This window comes from Bubalus kerabau, chromosome 9 (assembly GCF_029407905.1).
Source record: "Bubalus kerabau isolate K-KA32 ecotype Philippines breed swamp buffalo chromosome 9, PCC_UOA_SB_1v2, whole genome shotgun sequence".
NCBI classification, from domain to species: Eukaryota; Metazoa; Chordata; class Mammalia; order Artiodactyla; family Bovidae; genus Bubalus; species Bubalus kerabau.
In genome coordinates this window covers 24,539,929-24,558,681 of record NC_073632.1, presented here as the reverse complement: position 1 = coordinate 24,558,681, position 18,753 = coordinate 24,539,929, and the positions used below count along the sequence as shown (strand labels likewise).

General features: G+C 38.3%; 1 long non-coding RNA gene across 1 annotated transcript in view; it reads left to right on the top strand.

The window, feature by feature from the left end:
• LOC129659970 (uncharacterized) overlaps window positions 1-13,004 on the top strand; it is a 63,427-nt gene extending 50,423 nt beyond the window's left edge. Inside the window, exon 3 of the long non-coding RNA XR_008718265.1 lies at window positions 12,420-13,004. This is a non-coding gene — a long non-coding RNA (uncharacterized LOC129659970). The remainder of the gene's footprint in view (window positions 1-12,419) is intronic.
• The last annotated feature ends 5,749 nt before the right edge of the window (window positions 13,005-18,753 follow it).

Genomic DNA, 18,753 nt, shown 5'->3' with positions numbered 1-18,753 from the left:
GCTTTTGATGATCCCATTTCCTTTACATGCTAAAAAAACCACTTCACAACCAGTATATGAGAAACTACAAAAGAATGGCTTATTGTGTGGAAGGAGGCCTTCTTGAAACAATGATCATGATGATAGTGTCGGTAAAGACATCTATTGTCAAGGAGTCCAAAAAAAGATAAACACACACAAAAAAAATCTGTAGAAAATAGACCTTGAATCACATTCACTCATGTATTTATTTATTCAATAAATGTTTCTTTACATCCATTATGTACTAGGCACTTTTTTTTTTTGCTGAGATATAAAGATAAATAAGACAAAACCCCTTCTCTTAAATGTCTAATAGTTTAAAAGTTTTGGTGGCATTAGTTGTAGCAATAGGTAGTAACAGTAAGCAGCATTTCTTGTGCACCAAAAATATTCAGTGTTCTCTTTTAAGTGTTCTGTATGTGTTTTCTCATTTCACATTACCTTATTTAATGTTCAAAATATTTCTATGATACAGGACTGTTATTACCCTCATTTTTCAACTTAGAAAACAAAGGCATTTAAAAATCAAGCAGCAAGATCACACCTGTATAGGTAAAAGTGAAAGTGAAGTCGCTCAGTCGTGTCCGACTCTTTGCGGGTCCCCATGGACTGTAGTGTATCAGGTTCCTCCATCCATGGGATTTTCCAGGCAATAGTACTGGAGTGGGTTGCCATTTCCTTCTCCAGGAGATCTTCCCAACCCAGGGATTGAACCTGGGTCTCCCTCATTGTACACAGATGCTTTACCATCTGAGCCACCAGGGAAGTCTGTTAGTTACTATGACATTTAGCGGCCTCCGAGAGAAGCAACCCCACTTCCAAGGAGCGGCAGCTGTGCTGGAGCAGGAGGGCCCAGAGGAGCTACTCCATGTTCAAGGTCAGGAGGGGTGACCTCGTCCAAGGCAAGGAGCAGCAGCTGTGCTTTGCTGGAGCAGCTGTGAAGAGATAGCCCATGTCCAAGGTAAGAGAAACCCAAGTAACATGGTAGGTGTTGTGAGAGGGCATCAGAGGGCAGACACACTGAAATAATAATCACAGAAAACTAGACAATCTGTTCACATAGACCACAGCCTTGTCTAACTCAATGAAACTAAGCCATGCTGAGTGGGGCCACCCAAGACAGACGGGTTATGGTGGAGAGGTCTGACAGAATGTGGTCTACTGGAGAAGGGAATGGAAAACTACTTCAGTATTCTTGCCTTGAGAACCCCATGAACAACATGAAAAGACAAAATGATAGGATACTGAAAGAGGAACTCCCCAGGTTGGTAGGTGCCCAATATGCTATTGGAGATCAGTGGAGAAATAACTCCAGAGAGAATGAAGGGATGGAGCCAAAGCAAAAATAATACCCAGTTGTGGATGTGACGATAGAAGCAAGGTCCAGTGCTGTAAAGAGCAATATTGCATAGGAAGTGATCAAACAGGAGATGGCAAGAGTGAACGTCGACATTCTAGGAATCAGAGAACTAAAATGGACTGGAATGGGCGAATTAAACTCACATGACCATTATATCTACTACTATATCTAAGGGCAGGTATCCCTTAGAAGAAATGGAGGAGCCATCATGGTCAAAAAAAGAGCCCAAAATGCACTACTGGGATGCAATCTCAAAAATGACAAAATAATTTCTGTTCATTTCCAAGGCAAACCATTCAGTGTCATGGTAATCCAAGGCTATGCCCCAACCAGTAACACTGAAGAAGCTGAAATTGAGAGGTTTTATGAAGACCTACAAGACCTTTTAGAACTAACACACAAAAAAGATGTCCTTTTCATTATAGGGGACTGGAATGCAAAAGTAGGAAGTCAAGAAACACCCAGAGTAACAGGCAAATTTGGCCTTGGAATACGGAATGAAGCAGGGCAAAGACTAATAGAGTTTTGCCAAGAGCATGCACTGGTCATAGCAACACCCTCTTCCAACAACACAAGAGAAGACTCTACACACGGACATCACCAGATGGTCAACACCGAAATCAGATTGATTATATTCTTTGCAGCCAAAGATGGAGAAGCTCTATACAGTTGGCAAAAACAAGACCAGGAGCTGACTGTGGCTCAGATCATGAATGCCTTATTGCCAAATTCAGACTTAAATTGAAGAAAGTAGGGAAAACCACTAGACCATTCAGGTATGACCTAAATCAAATCCCTTATGATTATACAGTGGAAGTGAGAAATACATATAAGGGACTAGATCTGATAGACAGAGTGCCTGATGAACTATGGATGGAGGTTTGTGACATTGTACAGGAGACAGGAATCAAGACCAATTCCACGGAAAAGAAATGCAAAAAAGCAAAATGGCTGTCTGGGGAGGCCTTAAAAATAACTGTGAAAAGAAGAGAAGTGAAAAGCAAAGGAGAAAAGGAAAGATATAAACATCTGAATGCAGAGTTCCAAAGAAGAGCAAGGAGAGATAAGAAAGCCTTCCTCAGCAATCAATGCAAAGAAATAGAGGAAAATAACAGAATGGGAAAGACTAGAGATCTCTTCAAGAAAATTAGAGATACCAAGCGAACATTTCATGCAAAGATGGGCTCAATAAAGGACAGAAATGGTATGGACCTAACAGAAGCAGAAGATATTAAGAAGAGGTTGCAAGAATACACAGAAGAACTGTACAAAAAAGATCTTCATGACCCAGATAATCACGATGGTGTTGTCACTCACCTAGAGCCAGACATCCTAGAATGTGAAGTCAAGTGGGCCTTAGAAAGCATCACTATGAACAAAGTTAGTGGAGGTGATGGAATTCCAGTTGAGCTATTTAAAATCCTGAAAGATGATGCTGTGAAAGTGCTGCACTCAATATGCTAGCATATTTGGAAAACTCAGCAGTGGCCACAGGACTGGAAAAGGTCAGTTTTCATTCCAATCCCAAAGAAAGGCAATGCCAAATAATGCTCAAACACTGCACGGTTGCACTCATCTCACATGCTAGGAAAGTAATGCTCAAAATTCTCCAAGCCAGGCTTCAGCAATACGTCAACCGTGAACTTCCAGATGTTCAAGCTGGTTTTAGAAAAGGCAGAGGAACCAGAGATCTAATCGCCAACATCCACTGGATCATGGAAAAAGCAAGAGACTTCCAGAAAAAACATCTATTTCTGCTTTATTGATTATGTCAAAGCCTTTGACTATGTGGGTCACAATAAACTGTGGAAAATTCTGAAAGAGTTGGGAATACAAGACCACCTGATCTGCCTCTTGAGAAACCTATATGCAGGTCAGGAAGCAACAGTTAGAGCTGGACATGGAACAACAGACTGGTTCCAAATAGGAAAAGGAGTATGTCAAGGCTGTATACTGTCACCCTGCTTATTTAACTTCTATGCAGAATACATCATGAGAAACCCTGGGCTGGAAGAAGCACAAGCTGGAATCAAGATTGCCAGGAAAAATATCAATAACCTCAGATATGCAGATGACACCACCCTTATGGCAGAAAGGGAAGAGGAACTAAAAAGCCTCTTGATGAAATTGAAAGAGGAGAGTGAAAGAGTTGGCTTAAAACTCAACGTTCAGAAAACTAAGATCATGGCATCTGGTCCCATCACTTCATGGCAAATAGATGGGCAAACAGTGTCAGACTTTATTTTTGTGGGCTCCAAAATCACTGCATATGGTGATTGCAGCCATGAAATTAAAAGATGCTTACTCCTTGGAAGGAAAGTTATGACTAACCAGATAGCATATTAAAAAGCAGAGACATTACTTTGCCAAAAAAGGTCTGTCTAGTCAAGGCTATGGTTTTTCCAGTGGTCATGTATGGATATGAGGGTTGTAGTGTGAAGAAAGATGAGCACAGAAGAATTGATGCTTTAGAACTATGGTGTTGAGAAGACTCTTGAGAGTGCCTTGGACCACAAGGAGATCCAACCAGTCCATCCTAAAAGAGATCAGTCTGGATGTTTATTGGAAGGACTGATGCTGAAGCTGAAACTCCAATACTTTGGCCACCTCATGTGAAGAGTTGACTCATTGGAAAAGACTCTGATGCTGGGAGGGATTAGGGGCAGGAGGAGAAGGGGGATGACAGAGGATAAGATGGCTGGATGGCATCGACTCAATGGACATGTTTGGGTTAACTCTGGCAGTTGGTGATGGACAAGGAGGCCTGGTGTGCTGCGATTCATGGGTTGCAAAGAGTCGGACATGACTGAGGGACTGAACTGAACTGAACTGAACTGACTAAACTTATAAAAACATTAAATTGAGAAGAAAGTAATAAAATAGACTTGAAAAGTCATCTAGGTGACACTTAGTATATAAGAAAGACCTCTGCTATGGAATAGACTCCTATGAGAGTCCTCAATAATTCCTGCCATGATCAACACAATGTTAATCCCATTGGGTTAGCTGAGAAGATTTGTATTGGAAGGAGTGTAGTTTGGAAAAAAACAAAATTAACAGAAGAAAATTGTCCCATTGGAGAAGATCACAATAAAACATGGAATGGAAAGGTTTACTGTTTTACACAGATCACTAACTTTGAACCCTCAAACATAGGGACAATTAATTTTTAAAAATTCTTTCAAATGATAAGGATTGATACAGCAATTCTTATAAATTACACATAAGACTGATGAAAATACAAAGTAGTTTTAGTTAAAAGGAGAAAAATTTAATCATATGGAATCATAAAAATCATTAGGAATCCTTGAAAAAACATCTTATTTCTATTTTAGTGAATAAAGAAAAAACATTATTGTAGTTTTAACATTTGTCCACTTAAACAAATATGGGTAGCATGAGCTAGCAATTCTTAGGTATGTTTAATAGTTTAGTGTTCTGTTATTGCCAACAAAATAAATTTTTGTTAACTTTCTTAATTGCAACCATGTTTCTTTTACATCTATTCAATACAACATGTAGCAGAATAAATTGTCAAAACAAATGGACCCAACAAGCCATGTCTGTTATAAATCATGTTTGTAGAAAATCCTGGGATTTATTTTCATATATTGCCTTTCATATATTGATAGAAAATGTAATAAAATTGAGTTTCCTTTTGGGAGAGGGCTTTTAAGACTCTCAGGCTTGATGTTTTAAATTTTTCATAGGTTTATTCTTAACTGTTTTCTTGAATGGTGAAAACTAAATCACTTCAACTTCAGTATCCATAGCTCTTTATTCCTATGTTCATCTCTATATAAATTTATTTATAATTATCATGGAATGGCACAGCAACCCACTCCTATATTCTTGCCCGGAAAATCTCTATAGACAGAGGAGCCTGCAGGGCTACAGTCCATGATTGCAGAGTCAGACATGACTGAAGTGACTTAGCATGCATGCATATATATTACGTATGTATTTATGTTTACTTTTTTCCTTTCAACTTTTGTGCAGGTTTTTCATTCCCTTAGTGTTCTAAGTTTTTCAACACCATGTTGAAGTAGTGAGAAGAGATTACCTTGGGTTATTCCCAATCTTAATATGTTGTCATTAAGTATAATAGTAGATGTATTTTTCCACCAGATTTTCTTTATTAAATAGAGGAAATTTTCACCTATTGCATATTTGCTAAGATTTTAGGATTGTGAATGAGTGTGGAAATAAGTCAAATGCTTTTTCTGTGGCTACTGAAATTTATAAACACACACTTAATTCTGTTAGTGTAGTGTGTGTTACAAGAATTGTTTAATTTTGAATCAACTTCGTATTATTGGACATTTTAAAAACATTGCTGGATTTGCTTTGCTAAATTTTTGGCAATTATTTTACTTTTATTGCTAAGAGTAAAGTTAGTATGTAATTTTTTTTATAATGTTCCTATATAGGAATTATATGGGACTCACATAATACATTGGTAAGTATTAACTTCTGCTCTATTTTCTAAAGCAAAAATATATAAGATTTGTAACATTTCTTCCTTAAATATATAATAGAATGTATCAGTGAAGAGATCTGGGCCTGGAGTTATTGTTACAAGAAGATTTAGTTATGAACCCAGTTTATTTAATTTATTCAATGTACTTTAAAGTGCTCAATAAATACATGTCTGTTTTATTTAATGAATTTAATAATAATTCCATTAAATAAGTATACAACTGTTCTTTTGTTTATTTTAATAAATTGTTTTACAGAATTTTCCCATTGCATTTAAATTGTCAATTTTATTACAATAAAGCTATGCATAATATTTCTACAGTATTATTTTAATTTTAAATTTTAATGACTTTTAAAAATTTCTAACATTAGTACTTTGTGATTTTGACTTTTTTATTTTATACATTTTAACATATATTTAAATGATTATAATAATCTAGAAAATGAACTTTTGACTTTGCTAATTTTCCTTATTGAAAGTATATTTTAAATTTCATTGACTCTGCACTTGGTTTTTATTATTTCTTTCTCCTAATTTCCATGAAAAAAATTATTTAGTTTTTTAATCCTAACTAAAATCTTTCTTTATTCTATCTGTATTTATTTCAATTAGTGAAATCAATGTTTTTAAATCTTTCATTCTAATATGCTTTTTAATTTGTCCTTTGCATTTTGTGCTCCTCCATTTTTCTCTTCTCAATTTTTTAATCTATATTTTGCATTGATCTATTAATGGGAAAGTTATGACTAACCTAGATAGCATATTGAAAAGCAGAGATATTACTTTGCCAACAGAGGTCCGTCTAGTCAAGGCTATGGTTTTTCCAGTGGTCGTATATGGATGTGAGAGTTGAACTGTGAAGAAGGCTGAGCGCCGAAGAATTGATGCTTTTGAACTGTGGTGTTGGAGAAGACTCTTGAGAGTCCAACCAGTCCATCCTAAAGGAGATCAGTCCTGGGTGTTCATTGGAAGGACTGATGCTAAAGCTGAAACTCCAATACTTTGGGCACCTCATGTGAAGAGTTGACTCATTGGAAAAGACCCTGATGCTGGGAGGGATTGGGGGCAGGAGGAGAAGGGGACAACAGAGGATGAGATGGCTGGATAGCATCACCAACTCAATGGATGTGAGTTTGAGTGAACTCCAGGAGTTGGTGATGGATAGGGAGGCCTGGTGTTGTGATTTATGGGGTCGCAAAGAGTCGGACACGACTGAGCAACTGAACTCAACTGAACTGAACTGATTAATGCTATGTGTTTAAAAATTTTCCACTTTTATGTTCTTTACTAGCTTTTTAGTTTCGGTTATGTTCTTAGTATCATTAACTTACTGGTTACCTTGGAAATTATAAAATACAATCTTGAATTGTTGGCAAGATGGCAGTGTAGAAGGACATGAGCTAAACCCTATACAAAAACACTAAAATCATAACTACCATCACCAGCAATAAAAATGTTGGAACTTTCCAAAAAAATACCTGACACCTAAGGACAAAAAAGAAGCCACAACAGAATGGTAGGGAGGGAGTAATCATGATAAAATCAAATCTCATACCTGCATATCTCACAAACTGGAAAATAATTATACCATAGAATTTCTCAGGAGTGAAAGTCCTGAGCCCAACATCAGGCTTCCAAGCCTGGTGTCTGGCAATGGGAGGAGACCCCAGAGAATCTGACTTTGAATGCCAACAGGGTTTGATCACAGAAATTCCACGGGACTGGGGGAAACAGAAATTCTTGGAAGGTAGACACAAGGTCCTGTGTGCACCAGGATCCAGGGAAAAAAGCAATGACTTCCTAAGAGACTGGTCCAGACCTGCTAGTGGGTGTGGAGAGAAGGGAACCTTCCTACACTGTTGCTGCTGCTGCTGCTAAGTCGCTTCAGTCGTGTCCAACTCTGTGCGACCCCATAGATGACAGCCTACCAGGCTCCGCTGTCCCTGGGATTCTCCAGGCAAGAACACTGGAGTGGGTTGTCATTTCCTTCTCCAATGCATGAAGGTGAAAAGTGAAAGTGAAGTCACTCAGTCATGTCTGACTCAGCGACCCCATGAACTGCAGCCTACCGGGCTCCTCCATCCATGGGATTTTTTGAAGTACTGAAGGGGGTTGCCATTGCCTTCTCTGCCTACACTGTTGAATCTAAACTGGTACACCCACTATGGAGAACAGTATGAAGGCTCCTCAAAAAAACTAAAATAGAACTACCATATGATGCAGCATTCCCACTCCTGGCCATACACCCAAAGAAAAACATAATCCAAAAGAATACATGCTCCCCAATGTTCATTTCAGTGCTGTTTACAATAGCCAAGATATGGAGATAATCTAAATGCCCCTTGACAGAGGAATGATAAAAGATACAGTACATATACAAAATGGAATATTAATCAGCCATAAAAAGAATGAAATAATGCCATTTGGAGCAAGATGGACAGACCTGGATGTTATCATACTAAGTCAGAGGAAGACAAATAACATTTCATATCGCTTGTATGCAGAATCAAAATAAAAGAATATGATACAAATGAATTTAATAAATATTGAACTTATGGTTACCAGGGGGGAAAGATGGGGAGAGGGATAGACTGGGAGTTTGAGATTGACATATACACAGTACTATTTAAAATAGATAACCAACAAGGACCTAGTATATAGCACAGAGAACTCTGCTCAATATTCTGTAATAACCTAAACAGGAAAATAATTTGGAAAAATAATTTGTTGTTGTTTAGTTGCTAAGTCAAGTCCAACTCTGCAACCCCATGGACTACAGCACACCTAGCTTCTCTGTCCTTCACTGTCTCCCAGAGTTTGCTTAAATTCACATCCGTTGAGTCAATGATGCCATCCAACTATCTCATCCTTTGTCGTCCCCTTCTCCTCCGGCCCTCAATCTTTCCCAGCATTAGGGTCTATTCCAGTGAGTCGGCTCTTCACATCAGGTGGCCAAAGTAAGATGCATGTTGTGGAGAAATTAGCAAGATGGCACCAGTCAGGCTCTCTTGCTCCACACTCTCATGACCTCTTGCCCCACATTCTGTAAACAATGACTTTGCATGGTTGTTATGGCTGAGATTACTTATAGCACTGTTGCATGCGTGTCACAAGGTGCTTGCTTGGTCGCAGGTTACTTTGTGCCATATGCCTGTATGAGCTTCGCCATGAAGGCCCTGGGTGTTGCTGCACTGGGGCTACATTGGAGAGACATCATGGTTATGTTATATGAGGTTATGTTCTGCCTACGTTATGGTTATGTTATGGCTGCTGCTATGGCTGCTGCATCAGCCAGGAGAGAGGCTCTGTTATGGCTATTGTGTCAGCCAGGAGACGATAACGTGTCTGCAGTTCCTATGGCCCCTCAAGCCTTCTTCCAGCCTCTTAATTCACACCTTGCCTACCCTGGGTTCAGGTTATTTTTTATCTGAGAGTTCGGTAACATAAGAACTTTGTCTTTACTAATACTGTCTAAAGGCAGAATATTTCCTATTTAACAATGAAATAAGTTACTCACCAATCAACAGAATTATAGCAATGCCTGTGTTTTTCACAGTGTGATTTTAATATCCCAAATTCTTTGGAATAAAATTTATTAATAATTAATTCATTTTGATGTTGGGAAAAGCATACTCCAACAATTTCTGGCTCAGAAAAAAATGTAAATGCTTTAATAAAAGGAAACACTGTGGTTATTTTTGCAATCATATGACTTTACTGAGATATGCTGATTTGGGTTATTGCTTTGTGAGGTTTTACCATGTATCTTAGAAGGACTTTGTTCTCCTGATCTATAGAAAACATATGACCTGCTAAATTATAAGACTCAGGCTATCCTTGAAACATATAAATGAGGGTCTTCAGTTTTCTTTGTCCTTCTTAAAGATCCTTGTGGAAGGAAGGAACTAGTCAGGGTTTCTCAGCCTCAGCACTATTGACATTTTGGATGGAATAATTACTTTTTGTGATAGGCTGTCCTGCACATTATTAGTTGTTTAGCAGCATCCCTGGCTTCTACCCACTGCATGCTAGAAGTGTCTGCCCATCCCAATGTGTCAACTAAAAATGACTCCAAACATTGCCAAATGTCTCCTAGAAGGTGAGACAGCTATAAAATGACCCTCTGTTTTGTCAAGTCAGGAAACACTTTGCTAGAGGATATAACATGGTTCCCATTAGAGATAACATTGCTGGAGAATGTAGATTCATAGCAGCAGAATGGTAGAGTAGGTATGGCATAGAGTAGTAATAGGAGCAAGAATTTAACATATGCAGTACTTAGTATCTGGTAAGCATTTCTATAAGTTTTTACCTATATTAAATTACTTAACACTCTCAACAAGCTTATTGATTAGGTCTTATTATCTGTATTTTACAGTTGAGGAAACTGAGGAATCAAAATTCATTTGTTCAAAGTCACACAACTAGTAAGTGGTTTCAATCCTAAGGAACTTATTTCCAGCATAGGAGAGTGTTTGTTTTTAATATATTTTTATTTAGAATAGTTTGAGAGTCACAGAAGAATTGCAGTGATAGTACAAAGAGTTCCCATATGCTTCATATAATCCTTTCTATTGTTTCCCTAATTTACTTTAGTGAGGTGCATTCATTCTAAGTAATGACTACATATTGTTATACAATGAGCAAGAGTCCATATATTATTTGACCACTTTTGATTTTACCTAATGTACTTTTTCTCATCCAGAATCTCACTCAGATACTACATTACATTTAGGCATAATCTTGTATTAGAGTTCCCTACACTGTGGCAGTTTCTCAGATTTTCTTTGTTTTTTGTGGGTTTTTAAAAATGTTTTTATGTTTTGTGTGTATGTGTGTGTGTGTTGTGTTTTTTTCCTGGAGAAGGAAATGGCAACCCACTCCTACTCTTGCCTGGAAACTCCCATGGGACAAAGGAGCCAGGTAGGCTGGTCCATGGGGTCGCAAAGAGTTGGCCGCGGCTGAGTGACTTTATTTACTTACTTACTTACTTTTTGTGTTTTTACGGTATTGAGGTGTACTTGCCAGGTTTTTGTAGAAGGTAGGAGAAGGCAATGGCAACCCACTCTGGTACTCTTGCCTGGAAAATCCCATGGACGGAGGAGCCTGGTGGGCTGCAGTCCATGGGGTCACTAGGAGCGGGACATGACTGAGCGACCTCACTTTCACTTTTCACTTTCATGCATTGGAGAAGGAAATGGCAACCCACTCCAGTGTTCTTGCCTGGAGAATCCCAGGGATGGGGGAGCCTGGTGGGCTGCCATCTATGGGGTCGCACAGAGTCGGACATGACTGAAGCCACTTAGCAGCAGCAGCAGCAGCAGCAGCAGCAGAACGTCTTTATGCTTTCTCAGTAGTATACTGAGATCCTGAACTTTGGGGATGGAGAACACAGAGGTAAACTGACCTTTTTGACATACCATATCAAGAGCACAGGCTGTAAATATGCATTATCAATGTTAATAACTTTGCTCATATGGTTGAGATAGTGATTGTCAGACTTCTGTAAAGTCACTCTTTTTTTGTTTGTTTTTTTTTTAAGTGTAAAATTAATCTATGTGCAAACTAAAATTACAGAGTGGGAAGTTATGCTCCACCATAAACTTATGTAGTTCATGTATGTAAATTACTTGGAATTCTACATGCACCATTAATCTTTCAATTCTTTATTTTTTCCCATCATTTAGCTATATTAATATGAGCTCTTGTTTATTTTATTTTTAACATAAATTTATTTATTTTAATTGTAGGCTAATTACTTGACAATATTGTATTGGTTTTGCCATACATCAACATGAATCTGCCACGGGTGTACACGTGTTCCCCATCCTGAACCCCCCTCCCACATCCTTCCCCTTACCATCCCTCTGGGCCATCCCAGTGCACCAGCCCCAAGCATCCTGTATCATGCATCAAACCTGGACTGATGATTCCTTTCATATATAATATTATACATGTTTCAATGCCATTCTCCCAAATCATCCCACCCTCTCCCTCTCCCACAGAGTCCAAAAGACTGTCCTATACATCTGTGTCTCTTTTGCTGTTTTGCATACAGGGTTATCATTTGGGTTATAATCCACTATTATTTTACTTCTTTTGTTACTCAAATTGCTCCAGCTTTGACATTGAGAGCTTTTTTAGTTGGTTCCTATTTCCATTTGATATAAACTCCCATCACTCTGTGTGTGTGTGTGTATGCGTGTGTGTGTGTTAAACACTTCCTTATTTTATGGCATTATAAGATGTCCCCCAGGTTCATTGTGCATAGTCATTGACTCAGACCTAGAATCAGCCAATTCTTTTTTAATTTAGTTGGAGAATGGTATTAGAAAGCAAGATCCAGGTACTGGGTTTGCTCATTGCTACTAGGGAATTCTAGGGAATGTCTTCTTCTAGGCCCTCTCAACTAATAGAGCAAGGGAATATATATGTATGTACTAACCCATGCATGCAGACTGTTTTATGCCAGTATCAGCATTTTGATAATGATTCTCTGACTTAAGAATGCCTGAAGGCACTGGGTCATTGCTGATTGATTTTGATTTTATCTTTCAGTTGTGTCCTACGCTTTGTGACCCCATGGACTGTAGCCAGCCAGGCTCTTCTGCCCATGAAATTTTCCAGGCAAGGATACTGGAGCAGGTTGCCATTTCCTCCTCCAGGAGATATTCCTCACCCAGGGATAGAACTTGCATCTCTTATGTCTCCTGCGTTGGCAGGTGAGTTCTTTAGCACCACCTGAACCTTTCCCATGCTACCTGTGATGAAAAGACACAGACACATTCCCAACCAGAGACAACGTTGCAACTGGACCAGCCCTTGTGGGTCTTATTATGATTGCAGGTGCACCTCAGCAGCAACCATCAGAGAACCTTGAAAACCCAAAGATCACAGATCCTGGAGAACATGGCATGCCTGGGACCACACAGTAAAGAGAGTGAGGCTACTGGGGGAGAGAGAGAGAAGGAGAGGGGCAGAGAGTGGGGAGAAGGGCATGAACCTAGGGTTCTGCCTTCATTAAGAGTGAGGTGACTAGGGTTTCACACGTTCACTCAAGTTTAATGTATTAAAGCTCAACATTTCATGAGAAAACAATCTTTGGGTGGTTAATTTAATGGAAGCTAAATTGTTTAAAAGCTCATGGTGTGCACGTGAATCAAAGTAAAGAAGTACAGGGAAAATACCATGTAAGTAAATGGAAAATCATGGCCTTCCTTTTCAGTTCTGCTTGCAAAATTTTGGTCATTCTGTCTCACAAACCCTAGCCTTTTTAGTGAAAGTGGGGCACAATCCAAAACTTACCTTCTAGAAAGAATTGCATTAAATGCCTGCTGCTGCTGCTGCTAAGTTGCTTCAGTCGTGTCCAACTCTGTGCGACCCCATAGACGGCAGCCCAACAGGCTCCCCCGTCCCTGGGATTCTCCAGGCAAGAACACTGGAGTGGGTTGCTGCTGGGAGCCAGCATATTGCATATTGAGTGCATATTGCATATTGCATATTGAGTGCATATTGCATGTTGAGTGCAGCACTTTCCACAGCATCATCTTTCAGGATCTGGAATAGCTCAACTGGAATTCTATCACTGCCTGTAGCCAGCATGAGGAACTCCGCCCATTACAAAGGTCATGAGGAAGGAGGCTCAGCATACACAAAGGCGGGATTGAGCCTCAGGAGTCCCCCTGGAAATTCTCCAGCATCTACCCTCAAAACCAGAGTCTGCCTACTTTCTGCTTTGTGCTTTGACCTATACCTCTGACTTTATGGGGGGCTGTCCCCCACTATCTCTCTCTGAAAGAAAGAGTTAACTTACAGCTCCAGTTAATAACGTGCCTGGGTTTGATAGTGTTTCAACCTACAAACTCCTTTGGAAGTCCTCTAGCCTGCCTGAATAGGTTTTTCCAGCCACATGTGATTGCTCATAGCCTCCCAACTGTGAGAGGCAGGAGATGTTCTAAACTGTCTAAACACAGATTCCTTTGAGCAGTTAAAAGATTGATTAGAAATTGTATTGGTGAAGGGATTTTCACTTGTTGGGCCAATGTTTGCTGCTAAGTTTCCATAGCCCTTACCTACTGTGTCCCTGGCAGTGTATTGATTAATATAATTGGTGTAAATAGTAGCTTTAATGTTTGTAACCTGGGACCCTTGAGTTAATTCTTTTTCTTGTTATAGCCCACCACACCTTTGCTCTGTAGGAATGCAACTTTATCTAATGCTTTTGGAGGGTGGCGCTTGATTAATCACCTTTAGAGAAAAATAAGTTTTCTGAAGAAAGGGTCTTAAAATGTTAACAGGCCTCTGGGCCAGAAGATGATGCAAATCACCTAAACTTTTGCATATGATAAGTTTGCAGGAAGAAAGCCTGGCTTACTGCATGACTCTACCCCTTCCCCCATTATCCTCTATGCATAACTTAAGGTATAAAAACTACTTTGGAAAATAAAGTGCGGGCCTTGTTCACTGAAACTTGGTCTCCCCATGTCGTTCTTTCTCTTGCCTTCTGGCTGAATTATTCAGCCTCTTTTCTTCACTGAATTTTCCTACTGAGCTATCCTTATTTCACCACTCTTTATATCCTTAATTAACGTTTAAATAAGCAGTTGTTTCCTGATCCTCGCTGACGCCGTCCGTCTTCGAATTCCCTGGATCCACCGGGGCTGGACCCCGACAGGTTGCCACTTCCTTCTCCAATGCATGAAAGTGAAAAGTGGAAGTGAAGTCGCTCAGTTGCGTCCGACTCTTAGCAACCCCAAGGACTAGAGCCTACCAGGCTCCTCCGTCCATGGGATTTTCCAAGCAAGAGTACTGGAGTGGGTTGCCATTGCCTTCTCCACATTAAATGCCTACTTAAGTCAAAATACAGGAAAAAAAAAAATCTAAAGCTTAAGAGTCAATATGAATTATCATATAAATCATAAGTGTCATCTTTATTGCTATCTTGGAAAAAAAAGTTTATAATTAAGAAAACTTTTTCAAGATTTGATAAAGACCATAACTTAGCTCATAGACAGAAAGAAAATTAAGTCGAATAGGTAGTCTAATTGTCTCTTCTAGTGCAAGTAACTGAGACAATGGTAGATCACAAATAGAATCAGTTTACCAAAGAAACATCGTGACCTGAGAAGAACAGGGACCAGTATCAGTCTTTGGGGATAAACATATTTAGCAATCAGAGATTACCTCAATATATTATATTACACCTCTTCTTTGAACCCAGTGTTTTAAGACGAATATTTTAATTATTTTTATTTTAAAAATTACTTGTAGCTATTGGTACAATCAAATGACAAAAATGCATGACTCCTATTTTGATATTTATTAACATATTGATAGCAATAAAATAAATAATAAAGATCAAGATGACTGTAACAAATTCACAGGTAGTATTTCCATGACTCATGGGTTTTTTAGGCAAAAAAGGATATAGAATGTGTTAGTTATCTTGGGTGAGGAGACTACAGAGATGGGGGATTGGTTAGAAGATTTATCTGGAGGAACCTATTGCTGATCTGTGAGTCTACTCTGTGTGTGTGTCCTCCATATTAAGCCTTGTGATAGGTGTTCCTATGTGACATCTTAGCATATATAAAATATAATCCTTATAGTTGGAATACTGAGAAGACTAGTAAGAAAGAGAACTGATCCTGTTTGGAGCCACAGTATAGAGGTGACTGACCTGTAATCAGCCTTTGAAATAAGATTGAAGATTGATTAGTAGAATTGATTGAATGAATTTCCAAATTGGGCTTTACTTGCAAACAATTGACTATATGCACATTCATTACCTAGAAGACAACAGTGAAGTCATGAGATTATTGGAATTTTCATTCAATTGTAGGGGAGCATCAATTCATGAGAATGACTTTTAAAGGGCAATGAGTGACAAAATAAGTTTAAAAAGTAAATGTTTCAGCTGTTTCTTTCTGCTTTTCTTCTACTTTATGAGACATTCCTATCCTATTGTTCAACATATAATTATAAACATTAGTAGGAAGTATTACTAATTTTATATATATTTTCAATTAAAAAAATTTTAATATTATTTTTCAATTAACATTTTAACTTTGGAAATATGTCTTTATGTAATTTAGCTCTAAAGGTGATAAGTTCATTTACTTAAATCTCTGTTATTTAAATATGATATAGATTCCTTTTATTCACTTCTTAGATAAGAACCTGAGAAAGAAACATATTCTCTTCATAAACAAGAAAAAAAAATTATTGACAGTGTAATATTGAAGCTATATCATCATTTTAAAGTCTATAGTACCCTAAAAGTGATAAACACAAACCTACTATAAACATTAGGAAATCAGTCCTCATTAATGTTCCTAAAATGAGGTTGGCTTCATAACTATAAAAAGATAAAATGGTAATAATTCATAAAAATTTGGATGATGAAAAAATAAAAAATGAAATTGGCCATTTAATAACAAATAATTAAAAAGAAGAATAAGACAAGAGAAGGAAAATGCTGAAGCCAAAGCTCTTTTCTGAGATAATTTTTTTAAAAAAGATATGTGTAAGAGATGGAAAGAAAGAAATAAAGATAAGTGTAAAACAGTGGTATGATATTGTAATATAATTTCAGAGAGAGAAAACTAAACAAAAATAGGAAAATCCTTATTTTGTGTACTTATGTTTTGGTTACAAAAACAGAAGTAAATGGGACCTTGTTTTAGAATAAAAGGAGAAGGACCAATGAAAAGACTGCATGACTGTTTCGGCTAGGGCCAGGAATGTGGCCAACTTCAGACAAGGAAGGCTACACAAGGAACTGAAATGACATCCACATTTTCTCTCTGCCCTTCATCCTTACTTTTTCATCACATCTTCTTCATCTCTGTCTTTTGGGCCACTGGTTTTCTCTGTTTTGGCTTTGGGGTAAAGTAAAAGGTATGGTCACCATTATCTCTCAAGTTTACATTTTATAGGTCAGCTACCCGTGGGAGATGAAATTTCTCTCTTCATATGAATTCAAGGGTCTTAGGAAAGGGATTCTGATTGGACTACTGATTTTGGATACATGCAGCTTGACCCATCAGCTGCGGTCAAACGGATATGGTTGCAGTGAATAAAAGCATGGTGAGTGCGAATCCCAGTGCAAACTTTGTCCCTATTACTGTGGGTTAGAGATGTGGTAGGCATCAGGGAAGAGGAAGCTGTGACCTGGAAGGACTCCACAAGTACCTACAGTCAGCTGAGAAAACATGCTTGTCATGCACATGATTGCCTTAAGGAAAAGTTTTCCCTCCTTGATTCCTCTCTCTCCATATTCACTCTAAGATGGCTTATTTATCTTCCTGACCAATGTTCATTTGGTTATACTTGGGATCCTGCCTCAAGGCTGCTGTCCTTCTAATCAGGAATGATGCTAATTAGCTATACCAATTCAGTTCTTTTATTCAGGACTTTTTTTTCCCTCAAGAACAGTGAAAAGGCAATCACAATAATTATAAACAAAACAAAAACCACACACAAAGAATTTAGTAAGAATACAGCAAAAGAAATCTGTAGTAATAACATTTCTGATGAGCTAACTGTGGGACATGGCCACCTAGAAAATGAATGCAAACCTAGATTACATTAATTGACACAAACCCAGGTCAGTTTTCAGAAGATGAAAGGTGATGTCATCACAAGCTCCATAGGTCAGAAGACAGGGGCGTATGATGCTTGGTTCTGAGCACAACTTGATACAAGAGATCTCTACAAAAAGAAGCATGATTAGAAAGATATGATTTGAATACTGAAGGCGAGAAAGCATGTGATATAAGACATTTTGAAAAGAGGTTTAGGAAGTTAAGCCTGGAATAAAGCATTTGATAGGGAAGGGAAAATATGCCCACTATCTTTGTGTACTTTAAAGTCTATCAGCTGAAAGAGCAATTGACATTATTTTCAGTAACTATGTAGGGAAGGACCAAACCCACATGTGTAAGAATGGAAACAGCCTTACTTTCAGCTATGATCATGTGTAATAGGGCTGATTAACAAAGGAGTGGGCCACTTCAGTAGTGGTCTCTCAGTATGCAGATGAGAGGCAAAATAACCATCTTCATTGATGCTGTGGAATAAAGTACTTTGTGATTGCAGTTAGGATCTAACATTAAAAACCAAAAGTTTGAGTGCTGCTGGGAGACCAGAGAGATCAACTGGTAATAGCACAGACTGCAGTGCTGCTAGAAGGGAGAAAGGTCATCTGTGGCCTCATTTCCAGAACATGAAGAAAGACCCATGTTCTCAGGATGCACACTGGGTGAGTAGCTGGTATAACCTTAGAAAAATCCCCTTAGCTTCCTTGTTTTAGAGTGAGAGAATTGGACTGGATGATATTTAATATCCACTTTGCCCCTAAATTTTTTTAAATGCAGTTTATTTATATTGCAAATCTCCCCAAACAATAGAAACTCATCAACATCCTCATGTTTGTTGGCTATGCATGAACTGATGCATTCACAGAGCCTTTATTATGGCTAGGCATTCCATCAGTACTATCTCCTTGTTTTGGGGAGCTCTGCTTGAGAAACTGGGCTGTTATAAAAATAAATGTAGAGCAATATACTCATATTTATGAAACTTTTTTCACAACTCAAAAGAGTATATTTCGAAAGGAATTTTGTGAACATTTGTTTTAACTCTTTCACTTAATAAATTGCCAACATCCACTGGATCATTGGAAAAGCAAGAGAGTTCTAGAAAAACATTTACTTCTGCTTTATTGACTACTTCAAAGTCTTTGACTGTGTGGATCACAACAAACTGTGAAAAATTCTTCAAGAGATGGGAATACCAGACCACCTGACCTCCTGAGAAATCTGTATGCAGGTTAAGAAATAACAGTTAGAAATGGACATGGAACAACAGACTGGTTCTAAATCAGAATAGG